This window comes from Nyctereutes procyonoides, unplaced genomic scaffold (assembly GCF_905146905.1).
Source record: "Nyctereutes procyonoides isolate TBG_1078 unplaced genomic scaffold, NYPRO_anot_genome, whole genome shotgun sequence".
Lineage (NCBI taxonomy): Eukaryota > Metazoa > Chordata > Mammalia > Carnivora > Canidae > Nyctereutes > Nyctereutes procyonoides.
In genome coordinates this window covers 2,384,884-2,396,713 of record NW_026575042.1, presented here as the reverse complement: position 1 = coordinate 2,396,713, position 11,830 = coordinate 2,384,884, and positions in this window count along the sequence as shown.

Below are 11,830 nucleotides of genomic sequence, written 5' to 3'. Positions count from 1 at the left end.
CCTTTTAGGTAAACAGTTGTTTGGGAAAATCAATGCAGGTACCAAAGACTCTACAGAAAGTGTTTACAAGTGTGAAGCACTGAGCTGGTGTTTGCTTTGTCTAATTGATGTGATAATGATATGAAGAAAGTATGCATATCAGCAACCCATAGCCAAATACATCTGGGGTAAATACAGGGTTTTTGTATGATTAATTGATCTCATTTCCTGAACCTGGTTTCCTGTTTCCCTGCCACTTCCACCTGTAAAACCAAGTACACTTGTTGAATCTTGTCATGTCAAAAAAGCAGGGAAGCTATCAAACTACCAAAAAGTAACAGGATTATTTTTTTAAGCACTTGATGAAACTCCCAAAGGCCAGAGATGAGAGAATTGACACAACAACAACAACAAAAAAAAGACAGTGGTAATAGAAATACTCAAATACGTAAGTCATCAGTAAATCCAAGAAAAATATCACCTCTGGAGCATGATAGAGAACAAACTCTTTTTAAAAGGTAGTTAACTGCTTTTTCCATATAGGCAGAACCACTATGTAACCCCTAGCAAGTGAGGGGAAACTTCTCTGTATAGAAGCAGCTACCCAGCTAATAGATGACAGAATAGATTTAGAATGTCAGCATTTTGCACTCCACAATGAATTAAGGCATGTAGGCATTGAGCATCAGGGGCTCAGTATCAGACACCGAGGGGTGACCAGACATGAGCCTCCTAATGAAAAAACACATTGTCATTTATGAAGATATCTTGGGCGGGGGGGAAGTATAGGATCAGGTCTCAGAAAACTCAAGAGGACAGAAGAAAATGACAAATTATGTTCTAAAAGTGCAATTATCAACATTTAGCTAGCTTCTGGGAAACTTTAACAAATGACTCCGTTTCTTCAAAATGCAAAAGGAAGAAGGGAGAACCCTGAAGATCAAAAGATGCCAGAACAATGAGCGGTTGGGCCGGCGCTGTGGGCCCCAGCTGAGGCTGGAGCTTCCAGAGAGGGCTGGCGGCCGGTCCCGCACGCCGGGGCTGTGGGGCCGCGGTTCCGGACTGAGTTTGCGGCGTCTGGCAGGCTCGCCGCGCGGTCCCCTGGAGCTGGAGGGAAAGTAGTGGCAGGGACGTTCATCAACCGCTTCGATGCAAGGAGCTGAAGTTGCCTTCCTACAAAGGCCAGTCCCCTCAACGAAGTCTCAGAAGCTACTTTGCTGACCTGATTGCCATTGTGAGCAATCGCTTCACCCTCTGCCGTTCTGCTCGACATCTTGCTATTTGCTGGACTTATTTATGGATCCGTATGACCTCTCTATCCAGCAGCTGCATTTAGTTGCACCTTCCTGTCTGCTTTTAGGAAGGAAATTTGAAGGGAAAGAAGATAGCGTGCCTAAGCTGGAACAGCTCAACAGCCTAGGTTGTATAATTAATATGAATCTAGTATTAACATCCCAGCAGATGGGATCTACCACACACAGCTCCTCTGACACACTACAGACGTGACCTGCTGGCTTCCAAGCCAGTGTTCAGGGCCTCGGGCATGTGCAGACCGGTGTTGGGATGTCACTGGCAATACCAGAAGTGAAGCCCTGTCCGAATGTTTCTTATAACCAGAGTTCCCAAATAAATGAACATTACCCTTGCATTACTCCTTGCTTTGAAAAGTGATTTTATGTGAAGGTAATTCCTGACCCAGACTGTTCTGTGACTTGAAGCTCTGGGGCAAGCTTTTTGTAAACTTCCCTTGAAAAGGAAAGGGATCCAGATTGCATCAGAACTCTTCAGATACAAACATCAGGAAGACGGAATTTCCCTTTCAGTGCACCACGAATACCTGGGAGGATTGAACAAACACTGCAAACACTTTAACAGTATGTATATCAAATCCTGTTAAAACACATCCCTTGTGACAAAAATTTTAAGCCCTGGCTGATGGTCCAAATATTTCAAAAATATTCAATACAACAGAAAATTTGGACAGATTCTATGTCGCATTTTGAGATTTGGTCTGTGGTGGGCTCTGGGCCTGATGTTGGCTTATACGTCAGAGAATAATGTTTACCTGTGGACTTGCCAAATGTTCTTTTTATGAAGGAAAGTTACAGTATTAATTTTTGAAGAGGTCTTTTTTTCCTTTTAATTCTGCAGTTTTGAGTTACATTTTTGATCTACAAATGAATTTTTACTAAGTTTAAACTCATGAATTGCTATGCTATACCAATTTGCAGTAAAAAAAATTTTTTTAGATGAGTTATAATTTCCTATCACAATATGTAGGTATCTGGATTTATGTACTAAAATTACGGGTGGAGTAATCCTGATCATACTTTTAAAATCATGATCATACTTTTTTCTTTTAACCCTAAGTGATCAACCTCAAATCTTTAGGATTAAAACACATTTAACTCAGGGAATTTGTACTACTTGGAAACACTTAACTGTAATGCAACATGCTTTGGGAATGTTATAGTATGAACTACCTGTATAACATAGGTTAAAATACTCTTACTAGGATGTGTTTCCAACTGAAAACATAATTTCAGTTTAGAATGAAGTGGCTCCTATCATTCATAATCCATACATAGATTTTGCATTTTTCAGTGCACTTAGTGATTTATACTCAGATTTGATGTTACTCTCAAAGTTTTTTTCAAGGAAGGCATAACTATAAAATGTCAGTACTAGAATAAAGTCCTGTAGGTTTATTTTGAAGTGGAATGTGGCCAGGGTAGTTCTCAGATTGTGCTTAGAGCAGCACTTTGTTCCATGGAGGACAAGTTCTAATAAGCAGCCTTGCAATCCAGCCAGTCTATGTATCAGGCAGAGGAACCAAATACTAGATTGCAATAGCCACTTCCATTACATTGGCCTCAGAACTGCCCTGGGACATTTCACTGTGTGGGTAATGAGTGAAAACAGCAATAAGAAGTCATTACAGCAAGGGCAACTTGGGGGGGGGGTAGAATTCAGAGGGAATAAAAAGTAAAAAGAAAGGAAGCATTGTAATAACTGAAACTATATGTTGTGCTCTTATCTGTGCTCTTATCTGTGGGAGAAGAGAGATTTGATGAGAGGAAGCTTTCTGATTTAAAAATAAGGTGTGTCTTTTTGTTCGTGCTTTTTTTCTTTTTAAGATAGCACTTGAATAGAAGGGAAGCTGCACGGCAGGTATGTGAGTGCCACAATATGCATTGAAGACAAACTTATAAAGATGTTGTGGGTATGCAGCAGGAGTCTCCGTAATCAAGCCAATGCCTTTTGTTAGGAAGGGGAGGGACTCAGCACAGTAGTGGACCGATCCAGATGACTCCAGTGGATAAATGTGGGTAGGTGGCTTCTGTCAGCATGAATTCCTAGAGAATGTCCTCTCCTTAAAAGAATGGTAATTTTTATAATTAGAGTACATAGGGCATGGTGTGGATTTATTAGTCTGGTAGATTTAAAAAAAAATCCACTCAGGTAAGAACAGTCACTCATGGCAGTTTTCAAGCTTGAAAATGGTTTTCTGAAAGTATCATCACTTTTTCTATTTACAGAAGGCTGCTAATTGGATTTTGGTAGTTCTTACCTCAAGAAAGCTTGAATTATTTGGGGGAAAGTGGGTTCAAAAGAGAATATATCTCACATTCACATTCAGAACCCAGCACCTGGCATCCAGTTTTCAGTATTTTTAACTACCTTAATAATGCTATGAATGTAAGATATTGGGATAGAGAGCCCAACTTGAAACAACCACCAGTGCCTATGGTAATTTAATGTCTTATCAAATGCTTTTATTGATTAGTTTATTTTTTTTTAATTTTTTTTTAGTTTATTTATGATAGTCACAGAGAGAGAGAGAGAGGCAGAGACACAGGCAGAGGGAGAAGCAGGCTCCATGTACCGGGAGCCTGACGTGGGATTCGATCCCGGGTCTCCAGGATCGCGCCCTGGGCCAAAGGCAGGCGCTAAACCACTGCGCCACCCAGGGATCCCTATTGATTAGTTTAAATGTCATTCTTGTTATAGAAGAATATGCCTTTTTAAAAGGCTTATAACGCTTTCCCAGTTTGCATTTTAAAAAGTTAAGGAACACTGGATTAATTTTGGGGGGTAGAATGAAATAATTGGTTACTATTGCTGCATACCTAGGGTGGGGTGGGACGGGGTGGTTGGAGAATCAGAACTATTTTTATTTTTTTAAAAGATTTTATTCATGAGATATATATATATAAAATCCCCCAGAACTATTTTTAAAACATTAGGTTTCAGGGATCCCTGGGTGGCGCAGCGGTTTGGCGCCTGCCTTTGGCCCAGGGCGCGATCCTGGAGACCCGGGATCGAATCCCACGTTGGGCTCCCGGTGCATGGAGCCTGCTTCTCCCTCTGCCTGTGTCTCTGCCTCTCTCTCTCTCTCTCTCTCTCTCTCTCTGTGTGTGTGTGTGTGTGTGACTATCGTAAAAAAACAACAACAACAAAAAACAAACATTAGGTTTCAGTATAAATACGACTCACAACTGCTAGCCTTGGAGGATGAGGGTGGGGGGCAGTTGTGTGGGTTTTGTTTTAATTTATTGATTAGTCTTTAAAGCAGGTCTTTTTTTTTGAGATTACTGGACCATTATTAAATGTGTACTATGAAGAAATTAATATGTATAAAGGGCTTTACCAAAGCCCACTAAATAAACACTACTCAAGTACAGACTGCAAACCAATATATATCTGTGTTGTGACATTAATTGCAAATAGTGAGTATGGTGTTAAATTCTACATCAATGGATTAGATGAGTGCTATGCACTTAATTTTAAAATAAAATAGTTTTCAGTAAAAATAAATAAAAATAAAAGATGTCAAAGACATTTATTTTTAAGAAGTAAAGCTAAGCACTTGCACATAAGGATGAACATTGAGGAGTTAAAACTGAATAAAAGCAAGGAAGAGGTAACTATTGAAGTCTGAATGGTCATTACTCTTAGGGAACAGAGGGGCTACCAAAGTGGTTGGCAAAGGTTTATTTTTTGATCTGGGAATGATTGCAAGGGTATCTGTTTCACAATCATTTATTAAGCTATATTTTATGTGAGTTTTCCCTTCCTGTTTTACAACAAAAAGGTAATGGAAAAGAGATTCACGTAATCAACAAAGAGTTGGTATCCTTTGTCAGGAAAGTTCTAGAAAACACTTTTTTAAAAAAGATTTTATTTACTTATTTGACAGGGAGAAAGGAGCATACAAGAGAACATAAGCAAGGGGAAGTAGCAGGCAGAGGGAGAGGGAGAAGCAGAGTCCCTGCTGAGCAGGGAGCCTTGACTGGGGCTCAATCCCGGGGCCCTGAGATCATGACTGGAGCCAAAGGTAGACACTTAACCAACTGAGCCATCCAGGCACGCCTAAAAATATTATTTAAAAAGACAGTCAACATAATAGAAAAATAAGCAGAAGACTTGAAGATATGCCTCACTGAGGAAAAAAAAATCCAAATAATAACAAGACAAGTGCTGAAGGGAAATACAAATTAAAACTTCAATTAGATACATGCCCACAAGAATATAACTTAAGTGTTGGCAAGGATGTGCAGAAACTCTGAAGTTGCTGGTAGGAATGTAAATTGGTACAACTACTTTGGAAAACAGTTTGGAATTATCAAAGAAACTTAAAGACACACATCCACTGAGGGCTGCTAAATGTTTAACAACTTCGCTGTCTAGTAGGAAAGCCCTGTTTTACAGTATTTGCTGATTTCAGCAGTGTAAAAACTAGTCAGTACTGATTCTTTAAAAATATATATAACTAATTGCAAACTTATATAATTTAATTTTTAATAAAAGCTCTTTTAATTTGCCTATAAAATTCCTGAAGTTTTGATGTTTGGTTCTGAGGGGCTAGCATGAGCCAGGTCTAGCTTATATACTTCCATGCCCCAGAAATTCCATACACCCTAGAGAAATGTGTTCATAGATGCACATACAGAAACATTCAGTCTTGTATATAATAGTTCGAAACTGGAAAATCACCTATTATCAAATGATAAACTTTTAGATTAGATTAGGTTAGATAACTTTGGTACGTTTATATAATGAAATTTCTTATGCAGCAATGAAAAAAAACTAGAGCTGCATGCAGCAATATGGATGCACCTTTAAAACAATGTTGAGTGAAAAGTAGACAAAAGAACACATCAGTACAACTAAATTAATATACATTTTTAAAACAGGCAATGCTATACTGTTTAGAGACCTACATATAGGCAATGAAACTGTAAAGCAAACCAAGAAAATGCCATAAAATACAGAGTGGTGGCTACCTTTGGGCGGAGAAGCAGAGTTGCATTCTGGGCATGTGAGGTTTCTGGAGTGCTGAAGTGTTGTTTCTTTAAGTGATGGTAGTTACCTAGATCTTCACTTTAGCTAAACCTAATATTCTAAATACTTTTTGGCAGATGTGTTGCATTTAACAATTTTTAAAGTTAAATAGGCAATTTTCTCTAAGCATAACTTTTAGGTGCAGCAAAGTTAGTATTTGAAAGGTACTCTAGATAAATGGATATGATGGTCAAACTCTGACTTTGGCTCTCCTTTGGCGTGGCATTAAGTTGTCTCCCCTCTCAGTTCATTCCTGCCTTCTTGCTCCTCTTTACCAGCTTAGTGCTTTTCCTGTCCCCCACCCATTTTCCCCTTACCAGTGGTCTCAGAGAAAAGCTAGGCCTGAGATAGGCTGGGCAGTGGGCAAAACTGTTTCTCCTGAGCTCTGCAGAGCCTTCTCTGTCCCTCAACCTGAGCACGTGCATCTATAATCCACGTAGTCCTGAAATTCTTTCCTTAGACCCTGGCCACCAGCCTCCTCTTCTTAAGATCACCCCATACTATCAACTGATCCCACTGAACAGGACCAAGACAACCACAGGTCCGCTCTTCCCTGCATGATCCACATCTGGTGTGCTGGGGGCACTGTCAGGTCTCTTACCCTGACTAGTTTGAGAGGTGCAGACCCTCTCAAGCTGCCTAGCTTGCTGGCTCCACTACCAAGACAAATTCAGCTCTTTCCCACTCTGGATTTCCTTTGGTAGAAAAGAGTCAGGCCCCGACCGTGGTTCATTTTAGCTCTGTGAAGAATAGGTCAGGACTCAGTTCTGAGTCTCCCAACTGAATGGAGTCCTGACCAAATCTCCAATTGATTTCTTGGATGCCACACTTGTTTGGCTTATGTCAGAAAATATTGCCTTCTGAGAGAAAGGGACAGGATTCTGCAGAGCACCAGCTCTCACCAAAGGCACCCACTTGCCAACATCCACACTACTGTAATCACCAGAGTCCCTAAATGTGGATGAGAGAGTGTCGGAATGATTGATGTGAAAAGACTTGACCAGACATTTCTGACTTCGAAGATGGGAGAAGCCACAAGGAAGGAATGAAGGCAGCCTCTAAACTCTGGAAAAGGCAATAAAATGGATTCTCTCTTCCTTCAGAAAGGAACACAGTCCTGCTGACACCTTAATTTTAGTGAGACCCATTTTGACTTTTGACCTCCAGAACTGTAAGACAAATTTATGTTGCTCTAAGCCATTAAGTTTGTGGTCATTGGCTACAGCAGCAATAGAGAACTAGTATAAGGAAAAAAAAAGAAAAGAAAGAAAACTAGTACAAGGGAAAATGGAGACAAAACAAGGAGATTCCAACAGAATATCTGTGCTAAGGGCAAATAAGCATGTGGATTTTGGAGGTGTGTTGCTTACTTACCTGTGGGACTGTAGAAAAGTTACTTAAGGGCTATGTGCCTAAGTTTCCTCACCTGTGAAATAGATTACTAACAATATTACTTAGAGGAACGCTTTGTATAGGATTTCTTAATAGCTTTATCTATTAACATTATTTGTATAAGAAGATATGGAAGCAGCTAGAATGATCCCCTTACCTGAACTGTATCCTGACATGAAAATCACCAAAGGAAGATTAAGACTCCCTCATTATCTCCCAGACACTGCATGTCCAAACCCTGATCTCATTCTCAATTCCCTATGGCCTCTAAAGCACATGGTCCTTTAGGAAGATCCTCCATATCATTCTGAACATTCTCATCACCTTCCTGCTCTGACAGAAATATGCACCTTCTGCTGGACACCATTTTCCTTGTAGCCTCCTTAACTATATGGCTAAGGAGAATTTGAGTTGGGGATATATTTAGTCCTATACCCCAATATATAGTTAAGTTACTGCTTGCTCTGCTGAACTAGAAATGATTTCTTCTGCTGTTCACTGTGTTAACCCACCCAGTGGGGGGGCCTACGGATCAGGTATCATATTATGATATGAAATTACTCTGCAACTCCTGCCACAGAAGTAAATGGGGGCAGTAGGAGAAAAATAAGATTTGGAACAAACAGGACCCAAAGTTTTATGGAAAATTTTCAATTATTAGACATGTAAATTGCAAACAGAAGATTGGATTCTCAACGCTCAGTTAAAATGGAAGATATCTCTTGTTTAATATACTAGGTAATGCTGCATATGTAATTATAAATTCATTACACATTTATTTCTTTTTTTGATATGTAGAAATAAATGAAGAGCCAACGAAATGAGAATAGTCTATTTATTCAGAACTTGCTATAACAATAAAGTCAGCCATTATCACTTGCATTTTGGCAAAGGCTCAAAGGCAAGCGGATGAATGGAAAAGCTTTCTAGCAGAAAAAAACGGAAGGCTTCAAGTGTATCTTGATCGGAGGCTCTTCACATAAAAAAGCTGGAGGTGTGCTAAGTAGGAGTGCTGTGCTATATGATTGGTTAGGGGTGATATTTGGTTTTCTCTGGTCCTACATTGTAAGCAAAAATTGAGGAAGCTGTCAGGTTTTACTCAAATTCTGATCATTTGGGACCAATTGTTTTAGGGGTTTACTGTTTGGCTTCCTAGATCAATTATTAGAGATAATGGTCTGACATCCTACAAGTGTGAGTCACAGATAGTGGCTAGCTTCTGGGCTACTTACTTTAGATAATGCTTTGGTTTCCTGGGCTGGTTGATGCAGGTTGTGGATTAGAGTTCTATTTTTATATATCATTTAGTCATTGCAATTTGCATATTCATCCTCTCAGATGCTAATCACCTGAGGTAAAATTTATCAGGATCCCTATGTGTGCTGGGCACAAACCTGTAGCAACACTACAAACAGCATGTATGTCAGTGTAAAGACTCATGTTTTTATTTCCAAACTACCACATATGAACAAATTTCAGTTGCCCATGCTGGAGGAAAGATCAGGTTGTTTATTCTCTCTGCAAAACAACAATATAAAACTACTGTCAGGTGAAGAGGTAAGAATATGTAGGCAAAAGGTTAAGAGAAAAGTTATAATATAGACATATAACAATATAATATAAAAATCATAAACATAATAATGATCTATTTTATGGATTTTGTGATGTTTGTGTTGTCAGTTTTTTTTAAATCTGTAATCTCATTTGGAATTGAAACTTCATTTGAGTATCTGAGAAGGAAACCAGTTTCCAGAGAACTAAGGACCAAGAGTGTGAATGATTGTACCTAAAGGCATCTGGCAGGTAAAAAGAAATATATGGGAGAGCTTGGTAAGCAAGGCCATATAATGTTGAGATTATCAGTGAAAGGCAGAGAGGAAGGCCTTTTCTGTGTGTCAGGAGAGAAAAAAAGGTGAGAGACTAAATATACAAAGAGACAATGGCCAGATGATGTATAGAAATAGAGCTTTGACACTTTGAGACACACACACACACACACACACACACACACACACACACACACACACACACACACACACACACGCCCTAATCTGCAGCAACCTGCCCAAGATTAATCCCCTTATCTGCAATAAAGGGCCCAGGAAAGCAGCCTGCTGTTATGTCAGATTTGTAAGAAGTCAGATTGCTATCTCTAGTAACAATCCAGGAAGTTACAGTAGTTATTATTTAACAATCAGCTCAAAGTGGCCAGAACTTTATTAATAACTGATAATTCCCTAATTTTTGTCTTTGGCTTCTTCTGGTGGTCCTAGGAAACAATATGCATCCCTAACCAATCATATTGATAGCCAATCTGTAGTTTCCCCAGGCCAATAGCCTCCAAACAGGGCATGCTTGAAGCCCTTCCCTTTCTAAACAGCTGGGCAGCCCAGGTGGCTCAGCGGTTTAGCGCCGCCTTCAGCCCAGGGCCTAATCCTGGAGACCTGGGATCCAGTTCCACCTCAGACTCCCTGCATGGAGCCTGCTTCTCCCTCTGCCTGTGTCTCTGCCTCTCTCTCTGTCACTCATGAATAAATAAAATCTTAAAAAAAAAAAAAACTTTCCCACTGCTTTACCCACCTTGGAGTTTCTGCAAAAATACAAGTGATAGGGATCCCTGGGTGGCGCAGCGGTTTGGCGCCTGCCTTTGGCCCAGGGCGCGATCCTGGAGACCCGGGATCGAATCCCACGTCGGGCTCCCGGTGCATGGAGCCTGCTTCTCCCTCTGCCTGTGTCTCTGCCCCTCTCTCTCTCTCTCTGTGACTATCATAAATAAATAAAAATTAAAAAAAAAATAAAATCTTTAAAAAAAAATACAAGTGATAGTAGCTGACATCCTTATATCACAAACTCTAAGCAAGTAGCCTTTGCTTTTCTCATCTGGTTGTTCTCTGTTCATTTCCTTCAGGAGAAGGAACAGCTAAAGACAGAGACAGTGATACAGAGGAAATTAGAATCTCAAAACATCCAAGAACACCTTAGAAAATAATACAATTTCTCCTCTGGAGCCAAGAGTGTTGGAGGCTTGAGAAGATGAAGATCTGGTGGGGACGATGGGGAGAACAAAACAGGAAATTACTAATATGAAAGGCATAAGGTAGGGTGATATTTTTTTTTTTTAGCAGCCACGATGGTGGAGCTACATATATCCTGTAAACTGAAATGTATAAATTTAGAGTCAAACTTGGATGTTGACTGGGCAGAAAGTATAAGCAAGCAAACCTGGCTGAGGACAGCAGGGAATAGTGGAAACTGTGGCCAGCTGCAGAACATACCCTACCTGAAAAGGGGAGCAGCTCTTCAATTCCCGCTGATTAGGCCTGTGCTTCTTAAGGGAGTAATGTTGCCAGATGCTCAGTTTTAAAGAGAAACTAAAAATCCAGGATTTTATAGAATTTTTCACTTGTTGAAATGTTGGCAAATAATTTAATTTTTTAAATAAGATACAAAACATTCTGTTGGCTTTGCTGTAACATTGGTTTGCTCTAGGCGGCAGAGAAAGAACCGAAGGATACATGAATGTCTGATGATGTTAACTCATCCTCTAATATTCTGAACTCTTTCTTCTTGCTCTCCTCACTCTTCTAGTCACACTGGCCTTCTGATATTCCTGTGAATATGGCAAGAATACCCTTGCCTCAAGACTTGCTGTACATGTTATCCCTGCTGTCCACAATATTCTTTTCCCAGGTATTTTCATGGCTTGCTTCATCTTCTTTCATGCTACTTTTGCAGTGAGGTTCTCTGAGCACCCTATTTTGAATTGCAACATCTTCAATAGCATTCCCTGGTACTCTTCTCTTACTTCCTATCCATCACCTTATCACCTATCCCTACACCTTTTTATTATCACTTTATGTATTGCCTATTTTGCTTACTGTCTTTGCCCACAGGAATGCAGTCCATGAAAGCAGGTAATTTTTTCTGCTCTACTCTTAGAGCCTAAAACAGTGCCTGGAATGCAGTTTGCACTTAAATATTTCAATTGTTGTTTAACTGTCTTTACACTTAGGCATGAAATGCAGAATTATTTTTCCTTTTAAATAGTTTAATTTTCCCTTGCTTGGGGTGTTTCCACTCATAGAAGAGATTGCTTCTTGAGAATAAGTATCCA